General features: G+C 43.6%; 1 long non-coding RNA gene across 1 annotated transcript; it reads left to right on the top strand.

Annotated features, from left to right (window-relative positions):
- The first annotated feature begins 259 nt into the window (after window positions 1-259).
- Window positions 260-5304, top strand: LOC135982008 (uncharacterized). The gene is made up of 3 exons (XR_010599207.1): window positions 260-392; window positions 2526-2680; window positions 5089-5304. It is a non-coding gene; the product is annotated as an uncharacterized LOC135982008 (long non-coding RNA).
- Window positions 5305-11302: the final 5998 nt, after the last annotated feature.

Genomic DNA, 11302 nt, shown 5'->3' with positions numbered 1-11302 from the left:
ATAAGAGTCTTTCAATTGACTTCAAAGGGCTTTCAAAAAGAAGTACATGTTTCCTACATCTAAATATTCATACTGTGACATCCTCAAGGCAGGGACTTGTCAACTGTGTTGCCCTGGAATTCTCCAGGAATAATTATGGTGCTGTACAAATAATAATCTTAATTATTAAAAGATTGCAGCACAAACTTAATAAATGTGACATGCTTAAAAACAAGATTTCAACAGATCAGCATTTTACAATCCCCAGCAGCCTATAAATAGAGACTCTCCATCTCTTCTCTATCTTGGAGCCTCTTCTCTCCAGCGACCTTGAGTTCCCAGCCAAATACCAGCCATGAAGATACTTTACCTTCTCTTTGCTGTCTTCTTCCTAATGCTGCAAATCTCTCCAGGTAAGATCTTGATGAAATGAAGGGACAATATAGAAGGACATTTGTGAGTCTCTACTAAGGTTTCCTAAAACTTTGTGTCATAATTTTTTTATACCTTTTTTTCTGTATTTTTTCTGGTTTCATGATTTGTGGGACATAGTTGACATTTGTCTGCAGAATGGTCCTGTGCCTATTAAGATCCATTGGCTGAACTATGACCTGTAATCATATCCCCAACATTCTACTAGTGGGATTAGTTATTGCTTTTATGCTAGTCAACATTTTTTCTCAAGGACCTGAAAGAAGACATACAATTGCCAACTACAAAGACTAAAGGTGACAAAAATTAAGACATGGGTATATAGAGCACTTGGTAAACTGGGCAAAAGCAAACCACTGTACAGCTAAATAATAATGTATGGCTCTAGGAACAAAATATGTTGGCCACATTTACAGATTGGGGGACACTATCCTTATAAGCACTAAGTCTGAAAAAAAGATTTTAGGGTTGTGGGTGGATAATCAGCTGAAAATGAGCTCCCAGTACAATGCTATGGAGGAAAGGGTTAATGCAATCATTGGATGCATAAAGAAGGGAATCTCAAGTAGGAGTAGAGCGGTTGTTTTTTTTCTCTATTTGGCACATCCAGTTGTGGCCATTTCTGGAATACTGTATCCAGTTTGGGTACCCACAAGTCAAGCAGCATGTTGACAAGTTGGAGAGGGTTCAAAGAAGAGCCAAAGCAATGATTAAAGGATTAGAAAATATGACTTATAGTGATAAACTCAAAAAATGTTCAATCTCTTTAGCTTAAAAAGTGAAGGTTTAGTGGTGACGTTATGACAATGTACAAGTACATATGTGAGGGGATTGTGACATGTGCTGGGAACCATGAATTGGAATCTAACATCTTCTGCTGATTAGGGTGAACTATTTAGGCTTTTTATGTACTTTATTATTAAGTGTTGTCTTATACCCCCAGTGAGAGAATACCCGGAATAGAAAGCAGATCTATCATGTTGAAGAGGATATTCACAAGATCTTAGCGATAATATCCCCAGGAAATATTGTGCCATATTCATGTGTTTGACTTCATTACTGGAAATGCCATTTTGTGGAGTTGGAAAAGTTTCTGCAGAAATGATTAGGCACCTGTATTATTTCTGTTTAACATAATTATTAATAATAACAATGATTTATTTACATTTATTTAATAATTATTTATTTACAGTTATCACCTGGGAACCCCAGTCATGTACTGGGACCCCATTGTATCAGGTTCAGTTCTACTGTACAGCAAAGACACACTTTCTGCTCCAAAAAAATTCCAATCCAAGTATCAGACAAGAGAGAAAACACAGACAGATAGATAGACCTCAAGGAAACAATGAGACAATACTGTTTAGGTCTTGGGATGGTATCTGTGAGCAGTGGATACAGTAAGGAAAGCACAGCTAAAATCGAGTTAAAATATTCTAATCTAAATATCCTAAAGGACATTTGGACACATTCTCAACAGGACCAGCCTTTGTGGCATGTCTAAACCTGGCAATTGGTCATTGAAAAAGTATTCCCAACTGCTGAGTCTTCACAAGAACCTTTATGCAGAGTCTCACAGACAATCCCTTCAGACTGGAAGGGACTTGTTCAAACCCGCCTGTTTCTAAAAGTTCCTGTCATCCAATCCAGTCCTGAGCCAGTTTAACCTTGCACAGCCAATCACCATTGATTATACTGCCTGGTACCTCTCTGTTAGCAGCCAGAAAAGGTCAAAACCACATCAGCAGCCACTATGAGAAGTTGGCAATGAAGGCAGCTGCTTGCTTACCACACTATACAGGTGTGGAGCTGTGAAGGACACCCATGTCAGTGCTATGGTTCTGAAGCAGGCAGTTGGGTAGCCAGCACATCTACTTCATTAACTCACTCTGTTCAGTTCTTAGGGGCAGCTGTGAAATGGCCACAGAACTACAGACATTTACATATTATTATCAAAGCTCTAGTGAAAGGAGACACAGGAAGATAACTGGGCTGACTTGATCTCATCTCAGTGAATGGGAAACTCAGTTAATGAGAAATGCCCGTTATGCTGCAATCACAGTTCTTGTTTACCCTGTTGTGTGAATGAAAATCAAGACTCTTTTCCTATGCAGGATTCACCCAGGGTGGTTTTGAACCACGGGCAAATGGTCAGCCTACTACCCTCCTACAATGTGTAGGTATAGGGGGCTTCTGCTTCGGTATATGTATCCCCCCTTTTAGACCGATGGGAACCTGTGGCTTTGGGGTCCCTTGCTGCAAATTTCAGGTAAGTTCAAATTCTGTTTCTAATGTCTATAGCTGTTGTTTAATGACCTTGGCACAACCCTGTGACATGGAAAAAAGGAACATTTTGTGTTGCTCTGCTGCTGGACTGTCTGAGGTTCACATATTAGGATGACATTACAGCTGCTTTACCCAGGCTGCCTATGGCCTATCCACAGCCTGGAGCAGCCCAAGGAATCCACGGTCATTAGTGTTACAAACATTGTCCCTCTTAGATCCAATAACACCCAGCACCATCCCAGGACAATGCTTGCAAGGAGGGTAACACAGGGACAATTAGGTGAGCCATAATTGCTCAGTTATTACTGAAATTCTTCCTCATCATCTTTTAAAGCCCCTCTGTGTTGCCAACGTAGCATCATTACAACAGGGTCTGTGACTAGACTCGCCCCTATGTCAACATTTTTGTTTCATTTTAGAATGTTTCTTACGAAAGCTTTTAAGCAAAGTAAGGTGTCATGGGATAAGAGGGAAAGTCCTTTCCTGGATCAGTAAGTAGTTAAAAGATAGGAAACAAAGAGTAGGAAAAAATGGTCAGTTTTCAAAATGGAGAGAGGTAAATAGTGGTGTCCCCCAGGGGTATATAGTGGAACCAGTATTGTTCTGCATATTCATAAATGATCTAGAAAAAGTGCTAAACAGTGAGGTGGCAAAATTTGCAGATTTACTCAAGATACTTAAGTCCATAGCATACCGCAAAGAGTTACAAAAAGATCTCAGAATACTAAGTGACTGGGCAACAAAATGGCAGATGAAATTCAATGTTGATAAATGCAAAGTAATGCACACTGGAAAACATAGTCCCAACTCTTTACAACTTTACAACAATTTTAATGCTTAGTTTCCCAAAAAGAAATGTCCAAAGTTCTTTTGAGCTATGTTACACTGTATGTATGTGCACGTCCTCTCTGTGTGTGGAGTCTGTTATAACTCAATGTAAATTTTTTAAATCTATCTTTTCAACCTTTTAGGATTTTTATAGGTCCCTCTCCCAGTCCCTGGCAGAAGGATCCTATTTTCAATGACTAGATGAGGGCAGATTCAACCATACAATTTTCTTGGTATCACACAACAAAATGAAAGCTGCCAATCTGGTTCTATTCTAACCCTTTCCCCTCACATACTTTTCCATTTCTGGAAAGGTTTCCTATCTGGATATCATTTCTGGATTTGAAAGGCCTGCTGTCCTTGGAGTTAGGGGAGATGGTAGGACCTGTTGTGAGTCTCTCTGGCAAGAAAGAGAGCAGGGAAGGGCAGAAGAGCTGATCTTAACAAACGTAAACGGCTTAAAAATGAAGCCTGAACAAGTAAACTGGGAGGAGCTTAGAGAAGAGCTGAGTAGAGAAGAAAATTTTTGAGCCCTATATAAAAACAGCTGACGGGTAGAAATGTTCACTGTGGCCTCAAGGAAACATCTCTAGCCCAAAGAGTTTTGCTAGTGTTTTTGTTTGTTTGTTTGTTTAATTTTGTTTGCCCGAGATGGGGAAGCTTTGGTTCAGCTGGGGACTAAATCACCCATCCAACAGGGGAAACCGAGGCACTGACCAAGTCTGATGATGAGATGGTAAACCGCACTTTCACAGCATAGATATAACCATTATTTATCCAGACAAATACATTATTTTCAAATCACTCCACTCAGAAATGTCAAAATATTGAAACTCAATTTGTGGCCTACGGAATCCATCCAGAATCAAGCAGGCAAAAAATTGGAAATGATCACAACGATTAATACGTGACCTTTTCAGATCCAGAAGGTTCATTGCAGCATTCTCACAGATGTGTTACAGAACATCTGGGTCCTGATCCTGCAAACACGATGAGCTGTGTTGAGCATAAATTTGCTCCTGTGGGTGTTTGCAGGGTGGAGGTGCTTTTGGGGACATGTGTCTTCGCCAGCACTCTGTAGTTTGAACCACAGCTCTCCATAGCTAAACGCTGAAGTGTCTTCAGCTTGAACAAAGGATCCAGACTCTAGATGGAGCCTGCAACAGACTCACAGCCTCTACAGTCAGGGATGCATAACACACACTTACTGGTGGGACACACATGTATATTATCAGATACTCACTCTTCAAAGCAATTCAGTAAGCGCTACTGTGCTTTAAGAATTGATGCTACTTTCAGTCCTTAAGGTAGCTCAGTACCAACTCGGAGCCTTCACATTTCTCCTTTTAGAATTCCAGAGTAATTACAAAGCTCGGTAACTTCAAAGCTAACATTGCTCAGAATTGCTTTTTACTGGTTTAAACCAGAAATATCTGCACTCACCATTCAGTGATGGAGAAATTCCTGCTCTAACTTTGATTTGAAAGTAAATATAACAGTGGCCTTTTTTTAATGGATATAAACACAGAATCTGAGAGATTTTTCCATTTCCCTTTTTTGCAGTACCAGCGCTGAGAGATGGCAGCAAAGATTGTCCATGTAGGATCTCTGGGAATCTGTCAGATGACACCTTGCTTCGGAAATCATTGGATCCTTTTCATCTGGGGTATAAATAATCTTGCAAGCTGGAAAAAATCCACAGGGAGCCCTTGTATCACTCATAATAATTTGTTCTTCTCTTTTTAATAAAAGTAACTGGTTGCGGTGGTGTATTGCAAACGTGCCTGTGAGTGTTTTAATTGGGATGTGGGGGCTGTTTTGCTTTTCTTTTCTATAAAAATCCTTTTCTTGTTTTTTTTTTAAATTAAATATAAATAAAATAAAAGGTCATCTGTTTAAGCCACCCAGGAGTGTTCCTAGGTGTATTGCAGTTAGTTCACTTGGATAAATCTTTTCCTGTTCCTTCCTCCTTTAACAAATCTGTTTGGTTTGGGTTTTCATAGATTCATAGATTCTAAGACTGGAAGGGACCTCGAGAGGTCATCGAGTCCAGTCCCCTGCCCGCATGGCAGGACCAAATACTGTCTAGACAATCCCTGATAGACATTTATCTAACCTACTCTTAAATATCTCCAGAGATGGAGATTCCACAACCTCCCTAGGCAATTTATTCCAGCGTTTAACCACCTTGACAGTTAGGAACTTTTTCCTAATGTCCAACCTAGACCTCCCTTGCTGCAGTTTAAACTTTAAGCTTCTTTTTCTATCCTTAGAGGCTAAGGTGAACAAGTTTTCTCCCTCCTCCTTATGACACCCTTTTAAATACCTGAAAACTCCTATCATGTCCCCTCTCAGTCTTCTCTTTTCCAAACTAAACAAACCCAATTCTTTCAGCCTTCCTTCATAGGTCATGTTCTCAAGACCTTTAATCATTCTTGTTGCTCTTCTCTGGACCCTTTCCAATTTCTCCACATCTTTTTTGAAATGCGGTGCCCAGAACTGGACACAATACTCCAGCTGAGGCCTAACCAGAGCAGAGTAGAGCGGAAGAATGACTTCTCATGTCTTGCTCACAACACACCTGTTAATACATCCCAGAATCATATTTGCTTTTTTTGCAACAGCATCACACTGTTGACTCATATTTAGCTTGTGGTCCACTATAAGCCCTAGATCCCTTTCTGCCGTACTCCTTCCTAGACGGTCTCCTCCCTTTCTGTATGTGTGAAACTGATTTTTTCTTCCTAAGTGGAGCACTTTGCATTTGTCTTTGTTAAACTTCATCCTGTTTAACTCAGACCATTTCTCCAATTTGTCCAGATCATTTTGAATTATGACCCTGTCCTCCAAAGCAGTTGCAATCCCTCCCAGTTTGGTATCATCCACAAACTTAATAAGCGTACTTTCTATGCCAATATCTAAGTCGTTGATGAAGATATTGAACAGAACTGGTCCCAAAACAGACCCCTGCGGTACCCCACTCATTACGCCTTTCCAGCAGGATTGGGAACCATTAATAACAACTCTCTGAGTACGGTTATCCAGCCAGTTATGCACCCACCTTATAGTAGCCCCATCTAAATTGTATTTGCCTAGTTTATCGATAAGAATATCATGCGAGACCGTATCAAATGCCTTACTAAAGTCCAGGTATACCACATCCACAGCTTCACCCTTATCCACAACGCTCGTTATCCTATCAAAGAAAGCTATCAGATTGGTTTGACATGATTTGTTTTTCACAAATCCATGCTGGCTGTTCCCTATCACCTTACCACCTTCCAAGTGTTTGCAGATGATTTCCTTAATTACTTGCTCCATTATCTTCCCTGGCACAGAAGTTAAACTAACTGGTCTGTAGTTTCCTGGGTTGTTTTTATTTCCCTTTTTATAGATGGGCACTATATTTGCCCTTTTCCAGTCTTCTGGAATCTCTCCCGTCTCCCATGACTTTCCAAAGATAATAGCTAGAGGCTCAGATACCTCCTCTATTAGCTCCTTGAGTATTCTAGGATGCATTTCATCAGGCCCTGGTGACTTGCAGGCATCTAACTTTTCTATGTGATTTTTAACTTGTTCTTCTTTTATTTTATCTGCTAAACCTACCCCCTTCCCATTAGCATTCATTACATTAGGCATTCCTTCAGACTTCTCGGTGAAGACCGAAACAAAGAAGTCATTAAGCATCTCTGCCATTTCCAAGTTTCCTGTTACTGTTTCTCCCTCTTCACTAAGCAGTGGGCCTACCCTGTCTTTGGTCTTCCTCTTGCTTCTAATGTATTGATAAAAAGTCTTCTTGTTTCCCTTTATTGCCATAGCTAGTTTGAGCTCATTTTGTGCCTTTGCCTTTCTAATCTTGCCCCTGCATTCCTGTGTTGTCTGCCTATATTCATCCTTTGTAATCTGTCCTAGTTTCCATTTTTTTATATGACTCCTTTTTATTTTTTAGATCATGCAAGATCTCGCGGTTAAGCCAAGGTGGTCTTTTGCCACCTTTTCTATCTGTCCCTTTGAAAAACTGCCAACTCTCCTCAGTTGTTTTTCCCCTCAGTCTTGATTCCATGGGACCTTACCTATTAGCTCTCTGAGCTTACCAAAATCTGCCTTCCTGAAATCTATTGTCTCTATTTTGCTGTTCTCCTTTCTACCCTTCCTTAGAATTGCAAACTCTATGATTTCATGATCACTTTCACCCAGGCTGCCTTCTACTTTCAAATTCTCAACGAGTTCCTCCCTATTTGTTAAAATCAAGTCTAGAACAGCTTCACCCCTAGTAGCTTTTTCAACCTTCTGAAATAAAAAGTTGTCTGCAATGCAGTCCAAGAATTTGTTGGATAGTCTGTGTCCCGCTGTGTTATTTTCCCAACATATATCCGGATAGTTGAAGTCCCCCATCACCACCAAATCTTGGGCTTTGGATGATTTTGTTAGTTGCTTAAAAAAAGCCTCATCCACCTCTTCCACCTGGTTATGTGGCCTGTAGTAGACTCCTAGCATGACATCTCCCTTGTTTTTTACCCCTATTAGCCTAACTCAGAGACTCTCAACACTTCCCTCTCCTATGTCCATCTCTACCTCAGTCCAAGTGTGTACATTTTTAATATATAAGGCAACACCTCCTCCCTTTTTCCCCTGTCTATCCTTCCTGAGTAAGCTGTACCCATCCACACCAACATTCCAATCATGTGTATTATCCCACCAAGTTTCAGTGATGCCAACAATGTCATAGTTGTATTTATTTATTAGCACTTCCAGTTCTTCCTGCTTATTACCTATACTTTTCGCATTTGTGTATAGGCATCTAAGATACTGGTTTGATCTTTCCTCCCAGTTTTGTCCTGACCCTCCTTTCTCTCTGCCAATCTAGCCCACACTTCCTCTCATTTCCGACCCATCTCCCAGGTATCCATGTTCCCCACTTACCTGTGGGCTTTGCTCACCTGTCCCCATCGAACCTAGTTTAAAGCCCTCCTCACTAGGTTAGCCAGTCTGTGTCCAAATAGGGTCTTTCCCCTCCTCGAAAGGTGAACGCCATCTCTGCCTAGCAGTCCTTCCTCGAATAGCATTCCGTGGTCTAGGAAGCCAAAGCCCTCCTGGCGACACCATCTTCGCAGCCAGGCATTCGCCTCCATGATGCATCTGTCTCTGCCCGGGCCCCTACCTTTGACAGGAAGAATCGAAGAGAATACCACCTGCGCTCCAAACTCCTTCACCCGTACTCCCAGAGCCCTGTAGTCACTCTTGATCCGCTCAGTGTCACACTGCGCAGTATCATTTGTGCCCACATGGATGAGTAGCATGGGGTAGTAGTCAGAGGGCTGGATAATCCTCGACAATGCCTCCATAACGTCTCGGATACGGGCTCCCGGCAGGCAGCAAACCTCCCGAGATGAAATGTCAGGGCGACAGATGGGCGCCTCCGTCCCCCTCAGCAGAGAGTCTCCAACCACCACTACCCTACGTTTCCTATCCGCAGTGGTGGCAGCAGACCTCCCAGCCTTAGGGGTACGAGGCTTCTCCTCCTTTACTGTAGGGGGTGATTCCTTCTTTCCTGTATCAAGAAGAGCATAACGGTTACCTATAACCACGGCAGGAGGGTTCAGAGCAGGGGTGGAGCACTGCCTGCTGCCAGAAGTAACCAGCTGCCAGTGTCCACCCTGAGCCATCTCCTCCTCCACCAGTGGTGTATCAGCAGTCCTGTGTACTGGGACAGCTACCTCAGCTGTCTCCACATGGACACTGTCGAGGAATTGCTCGTGGATTCGGATGCTCCTCAACCTAGCCACCTCCTCCTGTAGCTCTCCCGCCTGCTGCCTGAGAGATTCCACCAGCAGGCACCTTTCACATTGGATGGTCCCCCCAGCCTGGATATCAGTAAGTGGAAATGCAAGTTACAGTCTCTGCAAAACCACACCAGGATCTGGGTAGAAGCATCCATGCTCAGGCGCTCTGTCTGGCTACAGGCGCAGGTGGAGAAGACAGAAGCAGTGCTGGCACAGGTGTTGCGGGTCTTCCTAACCATCGTAAGCCTCCCTCTGTCAAACTCCCGTCTACAGCCCCCTGTCCGCTGAAAGGGTTGTTTAAGCAAAGAAGTTTTGAATTTAGTTGGCTTATAGGTTTTAAGGGGAATAAAGGGAAAACAGATAGAACTGGCAAGGGACCCTCGCCCCCTTCCTGCTCCCCTTCCAAACTCCCTTGCGAAACTCCCTGTTAGCAGCCCCTGTTCGCAAAAGTTGTTCTCAGAGGATTTGGGCTCAGTCACAGCTTGGTTGCACAGCATGTAATGACCACTTCAATGCTCCCTCCCCTCCCCATCTCCCCACCATGAGGTCCCCTTCTCTTGTAGCTGAGCTTCCAGACGTGGCCATGTGCAGAACACGTTTGCAAGTCAGGGTGTATCTGAGGCAGCCACATGGGGTCCTCCCATGGAGAGGGAGAAACAATGGAACCTTCAGCTGCCTTGCCATTTCTGTGATCGTTCTTAGTCGCCTCACCCTAGATGAGAGTCCCATGATGCTAGGCACTGAATATAATGAAGGATCGTCCCTGACACAAAGAATTTACCATTGAAATAAACAGGAGAGACAAAGGAAGTTCCTTTAAGTCCACTCTACAAATGACCCAGAGACAGAAAGTGACTTGTTCAAGGTCACACAAGGAGTCTGTGACAGAAATGGGAACTAAACCCAGATTTCTCCATCCTTTTTAATGACTGAACCAGAAGAGCATCCTTTCCGGTAATGCTTTACACTGACGGGTTAGACCTGTAGGAATCAATGGTACATGCAGGTGACAAGCAGCTCTCAGGATTAGTCTCATTCACATTGTTCAGGTTTGCTGCTAATGGGGGGTTCCCCATGATGTGGATGGGGAAACTCCATCTGTAGACAGGATGTCACCGTAGATCCTGGGGTGCTTCTGTAGGAACCGAAGCTCAGCTTCCCTCTGAATTCCAGAAATAATTGACATACTCCCAGAGTCTTTAAAACAATATCCCCTTCTCTTGGGAATTAATTTATTGAGATTACTCAGCGCCCCTTCTAGTTTCAGGGATGCACAGCGCCCCTTGCCTGGGGCCTGTGTGTTCTCAGTCCTGGACTCCCTGGCCTGTAGACCCTCCTCTCAGGCTTGGGGTTTCCCCCAGCCTCCTTCCTTGGCCTGTCTCCTAGCTGAGTGCTTCCCTCAGCAGCTCCTCCAGCAGCTCTCTCCCTGCCTGGGCTTGGAGCCTCCTGGTTGAGTCACCCACCCTAAGTGTCCAGACCAGACCTGGACTCTTCCCACGTGGATCTAATTGTGGGGAGGCTCCTAGTATTAGGGCTTTCAAGAAACAATAGTTTAGACTGTCCCCTCCTCAAACACTAACTATCCCCAGGAACATGTTCCACTCACTCAGTGGGTGGTTTAGTTATTCAGGACCAGTGGAACAGGGTAACAGGCTCCTGCAAGGCGATGGAAAAACTCCATGGCTAAAGGGGCTGGAGCTGGCAGAGCTCAGTCGCCTGCAGGCCTGGGCCTTCCTGGAAGGTGGGGAGTCTGCATCCCTTGCCTACCGATCCTGGCGCTCTGTGCATTGGGGATCCCAGAGACTGCAGATGGTGTCATCCAGGGGATAGGAAGGCAAAGGAGGCCATCGGGGCCTCTCCTAGAGGATTAAGGTAAGAGGGGGACAAAGCCTGAGAGTTTCATGTCCAGGGATGGATGGAAAGGGGGCAGAGGCATATAAGGATTTTTTGGGCTCCGAGGGACGTCGGGGCTAGAGGAAGGTGGGGTAGGATGG

Source organism: Chrysemys picta, chromosome 3 (assembly GCF_011386835.1).
Source record: "Chrysemys picta bellii isolate R12L10 chromosome 3, ASM1138683v2, whole genome shotgun sequence".
Taxonomy (NCBI): domain Eukaryota; kingdom Metazoa; phylum Chordata; order Testudines; family Emydidae; genus Chrysemys; species Chrysemys picta.
The sequence above is the reverse complement of the archived record's forward strand: the minus strand, read 5'-3'. Positions and strand labels throughout refer to the sequence as shown.